The sequence below is a fragment of the Haliotis rufescens genome, unplaced genomic scaffold, assembly GCF_023055435.1.
Source record: "Haliotis rufescens isolate VD_foot unplaced genomic scaffold, xgHalRufe1.0.p SCAF_77, whole genome shotgun sequence".
NCBI classification, from domain to species: Eukaryota; Metazoa; Mollusca; class Gastropoda; order Lepetellida; family Haliotidae; genus Haliotis; species Haliotis rufescens.
In genome coordinates, this window is record NW_025964369.1 from 1,460,890 (window position 1) to 1,483,788 (window position 22,899).

A 22,899-nucleotide genomic window follows, 5' to 3' on the forward strand; every position below is an offset into this window, starting at 1 on the left:
AGTGGTTAAAGCGTTCGCTCGTAACGCAGAAGACCCGGGTTCGATTCCCGACATGGGTAAAATGTGTGAAGCCCACTTCTGTGATATTGCTGGAATATTGCTAAAAGCTGTGTAAAACCATACTCACTCACTCACTAAAGGATAGTTTACATCCAGATAGAAGCATACCAACTATTGTTGCTTCAGGCGAGTTCGCCCGCTGTTCTCTCAAAGTTACCAAAAATGTCAAAATTATGAATTTTCTGCTATTGAATCATGTTGATAGATTGTTAGACTTATAACGTGAGAAACTTATTGTTTAGCCTTGGCTTGGGATTAACTAAGAGAGAGTTGGTTGGTTTGTTGTTTAACGCCGCACTCAGCAATATTCCAGCTATATGACGGCGGTCTGTAAATAATCGAGTCTGGACCAGACTATCCAGTGATTAATATCATGAGCATCGATCCACGCAATTGGGATACGATGACATGCATCAACCAAGTCAGGGATCCTGACCACCCGATCCCGTTAGTCGCCTTCACGACAATCATAGTCGCATTTTACGGTAAGCATGGGTTGCTGAAGACCTATTCTATCCCGGATCTTCATGGGTCAACTAAAATAGAGCATGGTGTTTTCTTGGTGTGTTCAAACAGTGATGTCACAGATAATTTGGTTTATTACTCCGAGTTGTTTTTTAATAGAAATATTAACTATGTCTAGTGTATGAAAATCACCTGTCATCTGTGCATGTTGATACGCACCGTACATCACTTTGTAAGTTTCGAATTGTTCGAATCACAGTTTCATGATTGTTTGAATACTGATAATTTTATTCTGACCTAGGAAAGCGCGTTTCACAACCTTGCTACTGTACATTTTCACCGGAAAATGCCCTTGGTGTTCAGTACAAATTTACTGTCTTGCGAAATAATCGTTCTTTGGGTTGAAAATGATTTCCATGTATTACTGAGGTGCTTATTATGATTAATCTAAACTTTAGGCGCTCCAGAATAATTTCGTCAGTTACGCATATAATATAATACGTACGCACGCACGCATGCATGCACGCACGCATCCATGGCCTAATGACTTAAATTGCAATCAAAGCACTATTCTAAATATTTGTATTCAAGAAAGCTTACCCTCTGAGCTAGGGCTATTTCGTCAACGATCCTATAGAGCACACTATAAGTGTGATTATCGGCGCTATGTAAATACATATATTGTTAACAGACAGGGTAATTAATTTCAATATTCCTAAGTTAGATAACGTTAGATTTATTATGTTGAATGTTATTACATTTCTTCAAATAATTCTTAAAACAGTTGACAGAAACTGAAAACAGTAAGGAAAGAAAGCTACTTACTTCTTTGTTCTTTGGAGACAAGTGTCAGTTTTGCCTTCGTCGGATGCAACACCTGATAAGATGTTGCTGTCAAGATTGGGGAAACGCAATCGTCGGCTTCCGATTGAGAGGATGTTATGCCTGTGCGGCGCTATTCATGAATATTTTAACAAGATTGCTTGTCTCTAATCTACTCTCTGTTTCCTCATTTGGGTAATTAAAAATGAACCCATATCAATATGTCCTAATGCGACTTAAGTTCAGTAATCCTTCAGAAATTGAAATTGTGGCCACTTCTATCAGTACCTTTCTACCATGACATCATTACAACACCAAACACTGATAATAATCATAATCATGATCATGTACCCCGAACATTGGATCAAGTCCATCCAAATGTTTCATGCAACTTAAGCAGCCTTTGGTACTTCCGGGTACCTATTCCTTGTCTTTTTCGGTATTTGGAAGAGTACACGAAACCCGTTAAATATACTCTGTGTTGCGATGAGGAAATCTGTACTTCAAAGAAACGGCAGTGTACATACAACATGTACAAACAATTCTCTGTTTCAGTGTTGCTTGTCGTAAGAGGCTACTGACGTTATCGGGTGATCAGGCTCGCTGACTTGGTTGCATACCATCGTATCCAAACTGCGTGGAACGATGCTCATGCTGTCAATCACTGGATTGTCTGGCCCAGACTCGACTATTTACAGACCGCCGTGATACAGCTGGAATATTGCTGAGTGCGGCGTTAAACAACAACCAACCAAACAAACATTGGTAGATGTGTTCAGGATATCCCTGTGGTATAGTGTACGGATAACATGCGATATGTATTCTATTACTTTGATAAGCAGGGGGCGGTGGGGTAGCCTGGTGGTTAAAGCGTTCGCTCGTCACGACCAAGGCCTGGGTTCGATTCCACACATGGGTACAATGCGTGAATTTCTATTTCTGGTGTTCCCCGCCGTGATATTGCTGGAATATTGATAACAACGGCGTAAAACTCATTGATCCATTAGTTGGGCAGTGTACAGACAGCATATGAGGTGCATCCTGTTTTTTCCCTGTGGGGCAAAGAACACACAAGGGCAAATATTTTATGTATGTCCCTTAGAGACAGTGTACACACATGGGAGAATGTATTATGTATGTCCCTTAGAGACAGTGTACACACAAGGGAGAATGTATTATGTATGTCCCTTAGAGACAGTGTACACACAAGGGAGAATGTATTATGTATGTCCCTTAGAGACAGTGTACACACAAGGGAGAATGTATTATGTATGTCCCTTAGAGACAGTGTACACACAAGGGAGAATGTATTATGTATGTCCCTTAGAGACAGTGTACACACAAGGGCAAATCTATTATGTATGTCCCTTAGAGACAGTGTACACACAAGGGCAAATCTATTATGTATGTCCCTTAGAGACAGTGTACACACAAGGGCAAATCTATTATGTATGTCCCTTAGAGACAGTGTACACACAAGGGCAAATCTATTATGTATGTCCCTTAGAGACAGTGTACACACAAGGGCAAATCTATTATGTATGTCCCTTAGAGACAGTGTACACACAAGGGCAAATCTATTATGTATGTCCCTTAGAGACAGTGTACACACAAGGGCAAATCTATTATGTATGTCCCTTAGAGACAGTGTACACACAAGGGCAAATCTATTATGTATGTCCCTTAGAGACAGTGTACACACAAGGGCAAATCTATTATGTATGTCCCTTAGAGACAGTGTACACACAAGGGCAAATCTATTATGTATGTCCCTTAGAGACAGTGTACACACAAGGGAGAATGTATTATGTATGTCCCTTAGAGACAGTGTACACACAAGGGCAAATCTATTATGTATGTCCCTTAGAGACAGTGTACACACAAGGGCAAATCTATTATGTATGTCCCTTAGAGACAGTGTACACACAAGGGCAAATCTATTATGTATGTCCCTTAGAGACAGTGTACACACAAGGGCAAATCTATTATGTATGTCCCTTAGAGACAGTGTACACACAAGGGCAAATCTATTATGTATGTCCCTTAGAGACAGTGTACACACAAGGGCAAATCTATTATGTATGTCCCTTAGAGACAGTGTACACACAAGGGCAAATCTATTATGTATGTCCCTTAGAGACAGTGTACACACAAGGGCAAATCTATTATGTATGTCCCTTAGAGACAGTGTACACACAAGGGCAAATCTATTATGTATGTCCCTTAGAGACAGTGTACACACAAGGGCAAATCTATTATGTATGTCCCTTAGAGACAGTGTACACACAAGGGCAAATCTATTATGTATGTCCCTTAGAGACAGTGTACACACAAGGGAGAATGTATTATATATGTCCCTTAGAGACAGTGGACACACAAGGGAGAATGTATTATATATGTCCCTTAGAGACAGTGTACACACAAGGGCAAATCTATTATGTATGTCCCTTAGAGACAGTGTACACACAAGGGCAAATCTATTATGTATGTCCCTTAGAGACAGTGTACACACAAGGGCAAATCTATTATGTATGTCCCTTAGAGACAGTGTACACACAAGGGCAAATCTATTATGTATGTCCCTTAGAGACAGTGTACACACAAGGGCAAATCTATTATGTATGTCCCTTAGAGACAGTGTACACACAAGGGAGAATGTATTATATATGTCCCTTAGAGACAGTGGACACACAAGGGCAAATCTATTATGTATGTCCCTTAGAGACAGTGTACACACAAGGGCAAATCTATTATGTATGTCCCTTAGAGACAGTGTACACACAAGGGCAAATCTATTATGTATGTCCCTTAGAGACAGTGTACACACAAGGGCAAATCTATTATGTATGTCCCTTAGAGACAGTGTACACACAAGGGCAAATCTATTATGTATGTCCCTTAGAGACAGTGTACACACAAGGGCAAATCTATTATGTATGTCCCTTAGAGACAGTGTACACACAAGGGCAAATCTATTATGTATGTCCCTTAGAGACAGTGTACACACAAGGGCAAATCTATTATGTATGTCCCTTAGAGACAGTGTACACACAAGGGAGAATGTATTATATATGTCCCTTAGAGACAGTGGACACACAAGGGCAAATCTATTATGTATGTCCCTTAGAGACAGTGTACACACAAGGGCAAATCTATTATGTATGTCCCTTAGAGACAGTGTACACACAAGGGCAAATCTATTATGTATGTCCCTTAGAGACAGTGTACACACAAGGGCAAATCTATTATGTATGTCCCTTAGAGACAGTGTACACACAAGGGAGAATGTATTATATATGTCCCTTAGAGACAGTGGACACACAAGGGCAAATCTATTATGTATGTCCCTTAGAGACAGTGTACACACAAGGGCAAATCTATTATGTATGTCCCTTAGAGACAGTGTACACACAAGGGCAAATCTATTATGTATGTCCCTTAGAGACAGTGTACACACAAGGGCAAATCTATTATGTATGTCCCTTAGAGACAGTGTACACACAAGGGCAAATCTATTATGTATGTCCCTTAGAGACAGTGTACACACAAGGGAGAATGTATTATATATGTCCCTTAGAGACAGTGGACACACAAGGGAGAATGTATTATGTATGTCCCTTAGAGACAGTGTACACACAAGGGCAAATCTATTATGTATGTCCCTTAGAGACAGTGTACACACAAGGGCAAATCTATTATGTATGTCCCTTAGAGACAGTGTACACACAAGGGCAAATCTATTATGTATGTCCCTTAGAGACAGTGTACACACAAGGGAGAATGTATTATATATGTCCCTTAGAGACAGTGGACACACAAGGGAGAATGTATTATGTATGTCCCTTAGAGACAGTGTACACACAAGGGCAAATCTATTATGTATGTCCCTTAGAGACAGTGTACACACAAGGGCAAATCTATTATGTATGTCCCTTAGAGACAGTGTACACACAAGGGCAAATCTATTATGTATGTCCCTTAGAGACAGTGTACACACAAGGGAGAATGTATTATATATGTCCCTTAGAGACAGTGTACACACAAGCGAGAATGTATTATGTATGTCCCCAAGCGACAGTGTACACACAAGGGAGAATGTATTATGTATGTCCCTTAGAGACAGTGTACACACAAGGGAGAATGTATTATGTATGTCCCTTAGAGACAGTGTACACACAAGCGAGAATGTATTATGTATGTCCCCAAGCGACAGTGTACACACAAGGGAGAATGTATTTTGTATGTCCCTTAGAGACAGTGTACACACAAGGGCAAATCTATTATGTATGTCCCTTAGAGACAGTGTACACACAAGGGAGAATGTATTATATATGTCCCTTAGAGACAGTGTACACACAAGGGCAAATCTATTATGTATGTCCCTTAGAGACAGTGTACACACAAGGGAGAATGTATTATGTATGTCCCTTAGAGACAGTGTACACACAAGGGAGAATGTATTATGTATGTCCCTTAGAGACAGTGTACACACAAGCGAGAATGTATTATGTATGTCCCTTAGAGACAGTGTACACACAAGGGAGAATGTATTATGTATGTCCCTTAGAGACAGTGTACACACAAGGGCAAATCTATTATGTATGTCCCTTAGAGACAGTGTACACACAAGGGAGAATGTATTATATATGTCCCTTAGAGACAGTGTACACACAAGGGCAAATCTATTATGTATGTCCCTTAGAGACAGTGTACACACAAGGGAGAATGTATTATGTATGTCCCTTAGAGACAGTGTACACACAAGGGAGAATGTATTATGTATGTCCCTTAGAGACAGTGTACACACAAGGGAGAATGTATTATGTATGTCCCTTAGAGACAGTGTACACACAAGGGAGAATGTATTATGTATGTCCCTTAGAGACAGTGTACACACAAGCGAGAATGTATTATGTATGTCCCTTAGAGACAGTGTACACACAAGCGAGAATGTATTATGTATGTCCCCAAGCGACAGTGTACACACAAGGGAGAATGTATTATGTATGTCCCTTAGAGACAGTGTACACACAAGCGAGAATGTATTATGTATGTCCCCAAGCGAGAGTGTACACACAAGGGAGAATGTATTATGTATGTCCCTTAGAGACAGTGTACACACAAGGGAGAATGTATTATGTATGTCCCTTAGAGACAGTGTACACACAAGCGAGAATGTATTATGTATGTCCCCAAGCGACAGTGTACACACAAGGGAGAATGTATTATGTATGTCCCTTAGAGACAGTGTACACACAAGCGAGAATGTATTATGTATGTCCCCAAGCGACAGTGTACACACAAGGGAGAATGTATTATGTACGTCCCTTAGAGACAGTGTACACACAAGCGAGAATGTATTATGTATGTCCCTTAGAGACAGTGTACACACAAGGGAGAATGTATTATGTATGTCCCTTAGAGACAGTGTACACACAAGGGAGAATGTATTATGTATGTCCCTTAGAGACAGTGTACACACAAGGGAGAATGTATTATATATGTCCCTTAGAGACAGTGTACACACAAGGGAGAATGTATTATGTATGTCCCTTAGAGACAGTGTACACACAAGGGAGAATGTATTATGTATGTCCCTTAGAGACAGTGTACACACAAGGGCAAATCTATTATGTATGTCCTTTAGAGACAGTGTACACACAAGGGCAAATCTATTATGTATGTCCCTTAGAGAAAGTGTACACACAAGGGAGAATGTATTATGTATGTCCCTTAGAGACAGTGTACACACAAGGGCAAATCTATTATGTATGTCCCTTAGAGACAGTGTACACACAAGGGCAAATCTATTATGTATGTCCTTTAGAGACAGTGTACACACAAGGGAGAATGTATTATATATGTCCCTTAGAGACAGTGGACACACAAGGGAGAATGTATTATGTATGTCCCTGAGCGACAGTGTACACACGAGGGAGAATGTATTATGTATGTCCCTTAGAGACAGTGTACACACAAGGGAGAATGTATTATGTATGTCCCTTAGAGACAGTGTACACACAAGGGCAAATCTATTATGTATGTCCCTTAGAGACAGTGTACACACAAGGGCAAATCTATTATGTATGTCCTTTAGAGACAGTGTACACACAAGGGAGAATGTATTATATATGTCCCTTAGAGACAGTGGACACACAAGGGAGAATGTATTATGTATGTCCCTGAGCGACAGTGTACACACGAGGGAGAATGTATTATGTATGTCCCTTAGAGACAGTGTACACACAAGGGAGAATGTATTATGTATGTCCCTTAGAGACAGTGTACACACAAGGGCAAATCTATTATGTATGTCCCTTAGAGACAGTGTACACACAAGGGCAAATCTATTATGTATGTCCTTTAGAGACAGTGTACACACAAGGGAGAATGTATTATATATGTCCCTTACAGACAGTGGACACACAAGGGAGAATGTATTATGTATGTCCCTGAGCGACAGTGTACACACGAGGGAGAATGTATTATGTATGTCCCTTAGAGACAGTGTACACACAAGGGAGAATGTATTATGTATGTCCCTTAGAGACAGTGTACACACAAGGGAGAATGTTTTATAAATGTCCCTTAGAGACAGTGTACACACAAGGGAGAATGTATTATGTATGTCCCTTAGAGACAGTGTACACACAAGGGAGAATGTATTATGTATATCCCTTAGAGACAGTGTACACACAAGGGAGAATGTATTATGTATGTCCCTTAGAGACAGTGTACACACAAGGGAGAATGTATTACGTATGTCCCTTAGAGACAGTGTACACACAAGGGAGAATGTATTATGTATGTCCCTTAGAGACAGTGTACACACAAGAGAGAATGTATTACGTATGTCCCTTAGAGACAGTGTACACACAAGGGAGAATGTATTATGTATGTCCCTTAGAGACAGTGTACACACAAGGGAGAATGTATTATGTATGTCCCTGAGCGACAGTGTACACACAAGAGAGAATGTATTATGTATGTCCCTTAGAGACAGTGTACACACAAGGGAGAATGTATTATATATGTCCCTTAGAGACAGTGTACACACAAGGGAGAATGTATTATGTATGACCCTTAGAGACAGTGTACACTAAAGGGACTATGTATTATGTATGTCCCCGAGCGACAGTGTACACACAAGGGAGAATGTATTATATATGCCCCTGAGCGACAGTGTAAAACACAAGGGAGAATGTATTATATATGTCCCTTAGAGACAGTGTACACACAAGGGAGAATGTATTATGTATGTCCCTTAGAGACAGTGTACACACAAGGGAGAATGTATTATGTATGACCCTTAGAGACAGTGTACACACAAGGAAGAATGTATTATGTATGCCCCTGAGCGACAGTGTAAAACACAAGGGAGAATGTATTATATATGTCCCTTAGAGACAGTGTACACACAAGGGAGAATGTATTATGTATGACCCTTAGAGACAGTGTACACACAAGGAAGAATGTATTATGTATGCCCCTGAGCGACAGTGTAAAACACAAGGGAGAATGTATTATATATGTCCCTTAGAGACAGTGTACACACAAGGGAGAATGTATTATGTATGACCCTTAGAGACAGTGTACACACAAGGGAGAATGTATTATGTATGTCCCCGAGCGACAGTGTACACACAAGCGAGAATGTATTATGTATGTCCCTTAGAGACAGTGTACACACAAGGGAGAATGTATTATGTATGTCCCTTAGAGACAGTGTACACACAAGGGAGAATGTATTATGTATGTCCCTTAGCGACAGTGAACACACAAGGGAGAATATATAATGTATGTCCCCGACGACAGTGTACACACAAGGGAGAATGTATTATGTATGTCCCTTAGCGACAGTGAACACATAAGGGAGAATATATAATGTATGTCCCCGAGCGACAGTGTACGCAGAAGGAAGAATGTATTATGTATGTCCCTTAGAGACAGTGTACACACAAGGGAGAATGTATTATGTATGTCCCTTAGAGACAGTGTACACACAAGGGAGAATGTATTATGTATGTCCCCGAACGACAGTGTACGCACAAGGGAGAATGTATAATGTATGTCCCTTAGAGACAGTATACACACAAGGGAGAATGTATTATGTATGTCCCTTAGCGACAGTGAACACATAAGGGAGAATATATAATGTATGTCCCCGAGCGACAGTGTACGCAGAAGGAAGAATGTATTATGTATGTCCCTTAGAGACAGTGTACACACAAGGGAGAATGTATTATGTATGTCCCTTAGAGACAGTGTACACACAAGGGAGAATGTATTATGTATGTCCCTTAGAGACAGTGTACACACAAGGGAGAATGTATTATGTATGTCCCTTAGAGACAGTGTACACACAAGGGAGAATGTATTATGTATGTCCCTAAGCGATTGTGTACACACAAGGGAGAATGTATTATGTATCTCCCCGAGCAACAGTGTACACACAAGGGAGAATATATTATCTATGTCCCCGAACGACAGTGTACACACAAGGGAGAATGTATTATGTATCTCCCCGAGCGACAGTGTACACACAAGGGAGAATGTATTATCTATGTCCCCGAGCGACAGTGTACACACAAGGGAGAATGTATTATGTATGACCCTTAGAGACAGTGTACACACAAGGAAGTATGTATTATGTATGCCCCTGAGCGACAGTGTAAAACACAAGAGAGAATGTATTATATATGTCCCTTAGAGACAGTGTACACACAAGGGAGAATGTATTATGTATGACCCTTAGAGACAGTGTACACACAAGGAAGAATGTATTATGTATGCCCCTGAGCGACAGTGTAAAACACAAGGGAGAATGTATTATATATGTCCCTTAGAGACAGTGTACACACAAGGGAGAATGTATTATGTATGACCCTTAGAGACAGTGTACACACAAGAGAGAATGTATTATGTATGTCCCTGAGCGACAGTGTACACACAAAGGAGAATGTATTATGTATGACCCGGAGTGACAGTGTAGACACAAGGAAGAATGTATTATGTATGTCCCTTAGAGACAGTGTACACACAAGGGAGAATGTATTATGTATGTCCCCGAGCGACAGTGTACACACAAGCGAGAATGTATTATGTATGTCCCTTAGAGACAGTGTACACACAAGGGAGAATATATTATGTATGTCCCTTAGAGACAGTGTACACACAAGGGAGAATGTATTATGTATGTCCCTTAGCGACAGTGAACACACAAGGGAGAATGTATTATGTATGTCCCTTAGCGACAGTGTACACACAAGGGAGAATGTATTATGTATGTCCCTTAGCGACAGTGAACACATAAGGGAGAATATATAATGTATGTCCCCGAGCGACAGTGTACACACAAGGGAGAATGTATTATGTATGTCCCCGAACGACAGTGTACGCACAAGGGAGAATGTATAATGTATGTCCCTTAGAGACAGTATACACACAAGGGAGAATGTATTATGTATGTCCCTTAGCGACAGTGAACACATAAGGGAGAATATATAATGTATGTCCCCGAGCGACAGTGTACGCAGAAGGAAGAATGTATTATGTATGTCCCTTAGAGACAGTGTACACACAAGGGAGAATGTATTATGTATGTCCCTTAGAGACAGTGTACACACAAGGGAGAATGTATTATGTATGTCCCTTAGAGACAGTGTACACACAAGGGAGAATGTATTATGTATGTCCCTTAGAGACAGTGTACACACAAGGGAGAATGTATTATGTATGTCCCTAAGCGACAGTGTACACACAAGGGAGAATGTATTATGTATCTCCCCGAGCGACAGTGTACACACAAGGGAGAATATATTATCTATGTCCCCGAGCGACAGTGTACACACAAGGGAGAATGTATTATGTATCTCCCCGAGCGACAGTGTACACACAAGGGAGAATATATTATCTATGTCCCCGAGCGACAGTGTACACACAAGGGAGAATGTATTATGTATGTCCCCGAACGACAGTGAACGCATAAGGGAGAATGTATTATGTATGACCCTTAGCGACAGTGAACACACAAGAGAGAATGTATTATATATGTCCCTTAGAGCGACAGTGTTCACACAAGGGAGAATGTATTATGTATGTTCCTTAGAGACAGTGTACGCACAAGGGAGAATGTATTATGTATGTCCCTGAGCGACAGTGTACACACAAGGGAGAATGTATTATATATGTCCCTTAGAGACAGTGTAAACACAAGGGAGAATGTATTATGTATGTCCCTTAGAGACAGTGTACACACAAGGGAGAATGTATTATATATGTCCCTTAGAGACGGTGTACACACAAGGAAGAATGTATTATGTATGTCCCTTAGAGACAGTGTACACTAAAGGGAGTATGTATTATGTATGTCCCCGAGCGACAGTGTACACACAAGGAAGAATGTATTATGTATGCCCCTGAGCGACATTGTACGCACAAAGGAGAATGAATTATGTATGACCCGGAGTGACAGTGTGGACAAAAGGAAGAATGTATTATGTATGTCCCTTAGAGACAGTGTACACACAAGGGAGAATGTATTATGTATGTCCCCGAGCGACAGTGTACACACAAGGGAGAATGTATAATGTATGTCCCTTAGAGACAGTGTACACACAAGGGAGAATATATAATGTATGTCCCCGAGCGACAGTGTACACACAAGGGAGAATGTATTATGTATGTCCCTTAGAGACAGTGTACACACAAGGGAGAATGTATTATGTATCTCCCCGAGCGACAGTGTACACACAAGGGAGAATGTATAATGTATGTCCCTTAGCGACAGTGAACACATAAGGGAGAATATATAATGTATGTCCCCGAGCGACAGTGTACACACAAGGGAGAATGTATTATGTATGTCCCCGAACGACAGTGTACGCACAAGGGAGAATGTATAATGTATGTCCCTTAGAGACAGTATACACACAAGGGAGAATGTATTATGTATGTCCCTTAGCGACAGTGAACACATAAGGGAGAATATATAATGTATGTCCCCGAGCGACAGTGTACGCAGAAGGAAGAATGTATTATGTATGTCCCTTAGAGACAGTGTACACACAAGGGAGAATGTATTATGTATGTCCCTTAGAGACAGTGTACACACAAGGGAGAATGTATTATGTATGTCCCTTAGAGACAGTGTACACACAAGGGAGAATGTATTATGTATGTCCCTTAGAGACAGTGTACACACAAGGGAGAATGTATTATGTATGTCCCTAAGCGATTGTGTACACACAAGGGAGAATGTATTATGTATCTCCCCGAGCGACAGTGTACACACAAGGGAGAATATATTATCTATGTCCCCGAACGACAGTGTACACACAAGGGAGAATGTATTATGTATCTCCCCGAGCGACAGTGTACACACAAGGGAGAATATATTATCTATGTCCCCGAGCGACAGTGTACACACAAGGGAGAATGTATTATGTATGACCCTTAGAGACAGTGTACACACAAGGAAGTATGTATTATGTATGCCCCTGAGCGACAGTGTAAAACACAAGAGAGAATGTATTATATATGTCCCTTAGAGACAGTGTACACACAAGGGAGAATGTATTATGTATGACCCTTAGAGACAGTGTACACACAAGGAAGAATGTATTATGTATGCCCCTGAGCGACAGTGTAAAACACAAGGGAGAATGTATTATATATGTCCCTTAGAGACAGTGTACACACAAGGGAGAATGTATTATGTATGACCCTTAGACACAGTGTACACACAAGAGAGAATGTATTATGTATGTCCCTGAGCGACAGTGTACACACAAAGGAGAATGTATTATGTATGACCCGGAGTGACAGTGTAGACACAAGGAAGAATGTATTATGTATGTCCCCGAGCGACAGTGTACACACAAGCGAGAATGTATTATGTATGTCCCTTAGAGACAGTGTACACACAAGGGAGAATGTATTATGTATGTCCCTTAGAGACAGTGTACACACAAGGGAGAATGTATTATGTATGTCCCTTAGCGACAGTGAACACACAAGGGAGAATATATAATGTATGTCCCCGAGCGACAGTGCACACACAAGGGAGAATGTATTATGTATGTCCCTTAGCGACAGTGAACACATAAGGGAGAATATATAATGTATGTCCCCGAGCGACAGTGTACACACAAGGGAGAATGTATTATGTATGTCCCCGAACGACAGTGTACGCACAAGGGAGAATGTATAATGTATGTCCCTTAGAGACAGTATACACACAAGGGAGAATGTATTATGTATGTCCCTTAGCGACAGTGAACACATAAGGGAGAATATATAATGTATGTCCCCGAGCGACAGTGTACGCAGAAGGAAGAATGTATTATGTATGTCCCTTAGAGACAGTGTACACACAAGGGAGAATGTATTATGTATGTCCCTTAGAGACAGTGTACACACAAGGGAGAATGTATTATGTATGTCCCTTAGAGACAGTGTACACACAAGGGAGAATGTATTATGTATGTCCCTTAGAGACAGTGTACACACAAGGGAGAATGTATTATGTATGTCCCTAAGCGACAGTGTACACACAAGGGAGAATGTATTATGTATCTCCCCGAGCGACAGTGTACACACAAGGGAGAATATATTATCTATGTCCCCGAGCGACAGTGTACACACAAGGGAGAATATATTATCTATGTCCCCGAGCGACAGTGTACACACAAGGGAGAATGTATTATGTATCTCCCCGAGCGACAGTGTACACACAAGGGAGAATATATTATCTATGTCCCCGAGCGACAGTGTACACACAAGGGAGAATGTATTATGTATGTCCCCGAACGACAGTGAACACACAAGAGAGAATGTATTATATATGTCCCTTAGAGCGACAGTGAACACACAAGGGAGAATGTATTATGTATGTTCCTTAGAGACAGTGTTCACACAAGGGAGAATGTATTATGTATGTTCCTTAGAGGCAGTGTACGCACAAGGGAGAATGTATTATGTATGTCCCTGAGCGACAGTGTACACACAAGGGAGAATGTATTATATATGTCCCTTAGAGACAGTGTAAACACAAGGGAGAATGTATTATGTATGTCCCTTAGAGACAGTGTACACACAAGGGAGAATGTATTATATATGTCCCTTAGAGACGGTGTACACACAAGGAAGAATGTATTATGTATGTCCCTTAGAGACGGTGTACACACAAGGAAGAATGTATTATGTATGACCCTTAGAGACAGTGTACACACAAGAGAGAATGTATTATGTATGTCCCTGAGCGACAGTGTACACACAAAGGAGAATGTATTATGTATGACCCGGAGTGACAGTGTAGACACAAGGAAGAATGTATTATGTATGTCCCTTAGAGACAGTGTACACACAAGGGAGAATGTATTATGTATGTCCCCGAGCGACAGTGTACACAGAAGCGAGAATGTATTATGTATGTCCCTTAGAGACAGTGTACACACAAGGGAGAATGTATTATGTATGTCCCTTAGCGACAGTGAACACACAAGGGAGAATATATAATGTATGTCCCCGAGCGACAGTGTACACACAAGGGAGAATGTATTATGTATGTCCCTTAGCGACAGTGAACACATAAGGGAGAATATATAATGTATGTCCCCGAGCGACAGTGTACACACAAGGGAGAATGTATTATGTATGTCCCCGAACGACAGTGTACGCACAAGGGAGAATGTATAATGTATGTCCCTTAGAGACAGTATACACACAAGGGAGAATGTATTATGTATGTCCCTTAGCGACAGTGAACACATAAGGGAGAATATATAATGTATGTCCCCGAGCGACAGTGTACGCAGAAGGAAGAATGTATTATGTATGTCCCTTAGAGACAGTGTACACACAAGGGAGAATGTATTATGTATGTCCCTTAGAGACAGTGTACACACAAGGGAGAATGTATTATGTATGTCCCTTAGAGACAGTGTACACACAAGGGAGAATGTATTATGTATGTCCCTTAGAGACAGTGTACACACAAGGGAGAATGTATTATGTATGTCCCTAAGCGACAGTGTACACACAAGGGAGAATGTATTATGTATCTCCCCGAGCGACAGTGTACACACAAGGGAGAATATATTATCTATGTCCCCGAGCGACAGTGTACACACAAGGGAGAATATATTATCTATGTCCCCGAGCGACAGTGTACACACAAGGGAGAATGTATTATGTATCTCCCCGAGCGACAGTGTACACACAAGGGAGAATATATTATCTATGTCCCCGAGCGACAGTGTACACACAAGGGAGAATGTATTATGTATGTCCCCGAACGACAGTGAACACACAAGAGAGAATGTATTATATATGTCCCTTAGAGCGACAGTGAACACACAAGGGAGAATGTATTATGTATGTTCCTTAGAGACAGTGTTCACACAAGGGAGAATGTATTATGTATGTTCCTTAGAGACAGTGTACGCACAAGGGAGAATGTATTATGTATGTCCCTGAGCGACAGTGTACACACAAGGGAGAATGTATTATATATGTCCCTTAGAGACAGTGTAAACACAAGGGAGAATGTATTATGTATGTCCCTTAGAGACAGTGTACACACAAGGGAGAATGTATTATATATGTCCCTTAGAGACGGTGTACACACAAGGAAGAATGTATTATGTATGTCCCTTAGAGACAGTGTACACTAAAGGGAGTATGTATTATGTATGTCCCCGAGCGACAGTGTACACACAAGGAAGAATGTATTATGTATGCCCCTGAGCGACATTGTACGCACAAAGGAGAATGTATTATGTATGACCCGGAGTGACAGTGTGGACAAAAGGAAGAATGTATTATGTATGTCCCTTAGAGACAGTGTACACACAAGGGAGAATGTATTATGTATGTCCCCGAGCGACAGTGTACACACAAGGGAGAATGTATAATGTATGTCCCTTAGAGACAGTGTACACACAAGGGAGAATATATAATGTATGTCCCTTAGAGACAGTGTACACACAAGGGAGAATGTATTATGTATGTCCCTTAGAGACAGTGTACACACAAGGGAGAATGTATTATGTATCTCCCCGAGCGACAGTGTACACACAAGGGAGAATATATAATGTATGTCCCCGAGCGACAGTGTACACACAAGGGAGAATATATAATGTAATTCCCCGAGCGACAGTGTACACACAAGGAAGAATGTATTATGTATGCCCCTTAGTGACAGTGTACACACAAGGGAGAATATATTATGTATGTCCCCGAGCGACAGTGTACACACAAGGGAGAATATATTATGTATGTCCCCGAGCGACAGTGAACACACAAGGGAGAATGTATTATGTATGTCCCCGAGCGACAGTGAACACATAAGGGAGAATGTATAATGTATGTCCCTGAGCGACAGTGTACAAACAAGGGAGAATGTATTATGTATGTCCCTTAGCGACAGTGAACACACAAGAGAGAATGTATTATATATGTCCCTTAGAGCGACAGTGTTCACACAAGGGAGAAAGTATTATTTATGTTCCTTAGAGACAGTGTACACACAAGGGAGAATGTATTATGTATGTCCCTGAGCGACAGTGTACACACAAAGGAGAATGTATTATGTATATCCCTGAGCGACTGTGTACACACAAGGGAGAATGTATTATGTATCTCCCCGAGCGACAGTGTACACACAAGGGAGAATATATAATGTATGTCCCTTAGAGCGACAGTGTACACACAAGGGAGAATATATAATGTAATTCCCCGAGCGACAGTGTACACACAAGGGAGAATGTATTATGTATGTCCCTTAGCGACAGTGAACACATAAGGGAGAATGTATAATGTATGTCCCCGAGCGACAGTGAACACATAAGGGAGAATGTATAATGTATGTCCCCGAGCGACAGTGTACACACAAGGGAGAATGTATAATGTATGTCCCCGAGCGACAGTGAACACATAAGGGAGAATATATAATGTATGTCCCCGAGCGACAGTGTACACACAAGGGAGAATGTATTATGTATGTCCCTTAGTGACAGTGTACACACAAGGGAGAATGTATTATGTATGTCCCCGAGCGACAGTGTACACACAAGGGAGAATATATTATGTATGTCCCCGAGCGACAGTGTACACACAAGGGAGAATGTATTATGTATGTCCCTGAGCGACAGTGTACACACAAGGGAGAATGTATTATGTATGTCCCTTAGGGACAGTGTACACACAAGGGAGAATGTATTATGTATGTCCCCGAGCGACAGTGTACACATAAGGGAGAGTGTATTATGTATGTCCCTAAGCGACAGTGTACACACAAGGGAGAATGTATTATGTATCTCCCCGAGCGACAGTGTACACACAAGGGAGAATGTATTATGTATCTCCCCGAGCGACAGTGAACACATATGGGAGAATGTATTATGTATCTCCCCGAGCGACAGTGTACACACAAGGGAGAATGTATTATGTATCTCCCCGAGCGACAGTGTACACACAAGGGAGAATGTATTATGTATGTCCCCGAGCGACAGTGTACAAACAAGGGAGAATGTATTATGTATGTCCCTTAGCGACAGTGAACACACAAGGGAGAATGTATTATATATGGCCCTTAGAGCGACAGTGTTCACACAAGGGAGAATGTATTAATATTATGTATGTTCCTTAGAGACAGTGTACGCACAAGGGAGAATGTGTTATGTATGTCCCTTAGAGACAGTGTACACACAAGGGAGAATGTATTATTTATGTCCCTGAGCGACAGTGTACACACAAGGAAGAATGTTTTTTGTATGACCCCGAGTGACAGTGTACACATTAGGGAGAATGTATTATGCATGTCCCTTAGAGACAGTGTACACACAAGGGAGAATGTATTATGTATGTCCCTGAGCGACAGTGTACACACAAGGGAGAATGTATTATGTATGTCCCTTAGAGATAGTGTACACACAACGGAGAATGTATTATGTATGTCCCTTAGTGACAGTGTACACACAAGGGAGAATGTAGTATGTATGTCCCCGAGCGACAGTGTACACACAATGGAGAATGTATTATGTATGTCCCTTAGAGATAGTGTACACACAAGGGAGAATGTATTATGTATGTCCCTGAGCGACAGTGTACACAGAACACGTTAGAAACAATTCTAAACTTTTTATCGTCCTTAGCATCAAGCAGGTCTGGAAATTGTATCAGAACAATGTTCCCATTGTACGATTCCGACTATATCATGATTCACTATCAAATAGTGATGACACCATATGTTCGCTAAAAGGTGAGAGTATCCTGCCCAACCGATGATCTCCATGTAAAGGCCATACGAATGTCAATGCAACATCAGGCCCTTAAAACCGAGGACCAGTACCAATGGCAGGATTGGTTGGTTGGTTTGTTGTTTTACGCCGCGCTCAGCAATATTAAAGCTATATGACGGCGGTCTGTAAATAATCGAGTCTGGACTAGACAATCAAGTGATTAATATCATGAACATCGATCCACGCAATTGGGATCGATGACATGGATCAACCAAGTCAGCGAGCCTGAACACCCGATCCCGTTAGTCACCTCTTACGACAAGCATAGTCCCCTGCTACGGCAAGTATGGGTTGCTGAAAATCTATTCCACCCCGGATCCTCACGGGTCATGAGTATTGACGATAACGATTATACGGCCTTTAAATGCATGGTGGGAGAAAGACCCGTGAAGGTCCGGGGTAGAATAGGTCTTCAGGAACCCATGCTTGCCGTAAAAGGTGACTATGCTTGTCGTAGGAGGCGACTAACGAAGAAGGTTCCAAAAGGACTGCTGGTAAAGATACCAAACGTTTTGAGATGCGGGAATGTAACTCTAGGCTATCAATCAGAGCAGACACCAGCGACATCCTTCTGAGTTCAAGGCCAACAGATACCGTAAGATGCGTGGTCAGCGTACAGTTAACTTCATGTGAGAGAGTGAGTTGGATTTTATGCCGCTTTTAGCAATATTCCAACAACATCGCGGCGGGGGCCCCTGAAATGGGCTTCACACGTTGTACACGTTGGGAATCGAACACGGGCCTTCAGCGTGACGAGCGAACGCTTTAACCACAAGACTATCCCACCGCCCCTAACTTCATGTGGTGTCCTCAGTACTTACATTATGCTTCACTCATATGTAAGGTCAAGCCATTTGTAATAATGTAATAACTGATTATCTATTGTCAAATAATCCATGAGCTGTAGGATATTTAGTACTTGATGAATAACATGTAAGTTATATAAAGCGTTATTCAGAAATCCGTTATAAATCAATTCTGGCTTTATGTGACGAAATACATTAACACATTAAAACATAAGGACATTGATAGTCGAAAGTGAAAACAAAACCTCGTGGCAATCCTGTTTTAATAATTCATAAAAAACAGCTAAATCCTTTGCTCATCAGGTCAAAATCTCATTTGACTACGACAATCTCCGTATCATCGTATAACATAAAAGGCAACTGAAACAAATGGGTGCCCTTTCATTGAGATCGACAACTGTGTGCCACTGCCACATGAATAAAGAATAATCTCCCATGCATCTGACTGATGTAAGCAGGGGGAAATATACAATTTAGGAAACGAGCCAGTGTTGTTTACGTCACCATGGCATCAAACGATGATGTCACGGTACCTGATACTCCCATAAACTGACTTCCTTATTGTCAGCTTAAAGGTAACATCAACTATGCTCGTAAAGCAAAAGAAGTGTCCATTCCACATCTGCAAGTTGTGTGGCTGTTTTGTTTGTTAACAGAGGAGATTCATCTTCTCTTTAATTTCAGTTCTACATTCCCTTCATATTTTTTATTACATCCACTGTAAATATTCAAGTAAATGACAGTTTAACACGATGTGTAACTATTGTATATTGGATTGAACATTCTTCAATTATATTCCTAAAAGGACGTCAAACGTTCCTTGTAGTTGTTGTTGTTGTTGTTTTTCGTGATAGATTTATGTTTGTCTATTCCCCTCTTCACCGGCTTACTTTGATTTTAAATAGAAAGGTCGAACCATGACACCAAGGTTTTCATTATTAGCATGGCATGGATATACTGGATATATTTTCTAACAAGGTTTCCTTCTCTTTTTTCCTTTATTAATAATAAGAAAAAGAAGAAGAAAAAGAAGAAGAAAAATGGGGAGCTCAGAGCTGAACGCTCGCAATAAAATACAAGCCACAAAAAGACAAACTATACCCCTCCTTGAGCGAAACAAGAATTTCCGGGTACCGACATCATCATGTCAGACAGTGGATCCTACAACCCTCACTCAATCGCTTATATTTACCACGTACAATGGGATGGCGTTGTTTGATTTGAAATGTGTACTTTTGCACATATTTTATTGTCTGATGATCCTCTTGTGAAGCATGTCAAGACTTTTGATGAAAACAAGGCATTCCACAGTTTTTGTCAAGGAGTCGAGGATGCATGCCGTAATCTCAATGGTGATTTAATTGATGGTCTCGGCACTGCTCGACGGTACAGAGATGAGTGTCAACCAAGCGAGGTGATATATCAAACCAGCACATAGTCAGTGCTTCAAGGGAAGGCTCTCTGAACGACCACTGTACAGAGTTTATGTTCCACATGTTAAGAAGAAGCTTGTCCTAAGTGGCGACAAACGAGATCGGGTGGTCAGACTCGATGACTTGGTTGATGCATGTCATCGTATCTCAATTGCGTGGATCCAGGCTCATGATGTCAATCACTGGATTTTCTCGTCCAGACTCGATTTTATTTATTTACAGACCGCCGAATATTGCCGAGTGCGGCGTTAAACAACAAACAAACAAACAAACATTGGGAGATGTATTCAGGATTTTCCTGTGGCATAGTGTACGGATAACATGTGTTATGTATTCCATTACTTTGATTAGCGCGGCGCGGCGCTGAGTGCGGCGTTAAACAACAAACAAACAAACAAACAAACATTGGGAGATGTATTCAGGATTTTCCTGTGGCATAGTGTACGGATAACATGTGTTATGTATTCTATTTCTTTGATGAGCGCGGCGCGGAGCTGAGTGCGGCGTTAAACAACAAACAAACAAACAAACATTGGGAGATGTATTCAGGATTTTCCTTTGTCATAGTGTACGGATAACATGTGATATGTATTCCATTACTTTGATAAGCGCGGCGCGTCGTTGAGTGCGGCGTTAAACAACAAACAAACATTGGGAGATGTATTCAGGATTTTCCTGTGGCATAGTGTACGGATAACATGTGATATGTATTCCATTACTTTGATAAGCGCAGTGCGGCGCTGAGTGCGGCGTTAAACAACAAACAAACATTGGGAGATGTATTCAGGATTTTCCTGTGGCATAGTGTACGGATAACATGTGATATGTATTCCATTACTTTGATAAGCGCAGTGCGGCGCTGAGTGCGGCGCTGAGTGCGGCGTTAAACAACAAACAAACAAACAAACAAACATTGGGAGATGTATTCAGGATTTTCCTTTGGCATAGTGTACGGATAACATGTGTTATGTATTCTATTACTTTCATAAGCGCGGCGCGGCGCTGAGTGCGACGTTAAACAACAAACAAACAAACAATTAATACTATCCGGTCATGATGAAAGAAATACAAATGCAACTTTTTGCGATACCCTTTCATGACACACTGATTCGAGAATATTTACGACCACAACGATCATATCTAGTCTCGCCTCAGAACGTCTAAATGAGTACTGTTTATATTAATGTATGTCGGCATTGGATGATTAACAGTGTACCTGGTTAGACAGTACAGAATGAAATCTGATACACATTTCCGAGACTACTCACAATCAGATCAAAGCGCCCATAGTTAAAGTGTCACTAATACGAGTGTATCACCTGATTATGTTTTTCTTTCATATGTCAACAGAGCGTAAATTACTCATGCTTTAAAACTACATTAACCATATAAACGCGACTTTCACTGACCCACTTCAGATCCGTTAGCTTCTATTGTGAGTGAGTGAGTGAGTGAGTGAGTGAGTGAGTTGGGTTTAACGCCGCTTTTAACAGTATTACACTTATATTGCGGCGTGTCAGCTTAATGTGGGAGGAAAGCCCGAAGTGATGCAGGTCTCAGACGTTTACCACTTCGCTGAAACCCACGAGCACGGGTATGGTGCTGACAAACCTAGAAACATAATCGGGGCGAACCGGGATTCGAACCCACAATCATGGGTTTCTGGCGTGCCTAAGGGACGCAACTCTGCACAGCGAATCGCGGCGCTTTAGACGACTGGGCCATCCGCGCCCCCAGCTTCTATTGTGACTATACTATCCAAGTATATTTGAGAGTAACATGGGAAAAGTGAGTGAGTATGATTTTACGCCGCTTTTAGCAATATTCCAGCAACATCACGGCGGCGGACACCATAAATGGGCTTCACACATTGTACCCATGTCGGAATCGAACCCGGGTCTTCGTCGTGCTGGCGAACGCTTTAACCACTAGACTACCCGAGCGCCCCAAGTCGACTCCGTGTCTGAATATTGCTTGCAGCTTATTATATCCTGAGAAATGTTTTAGATT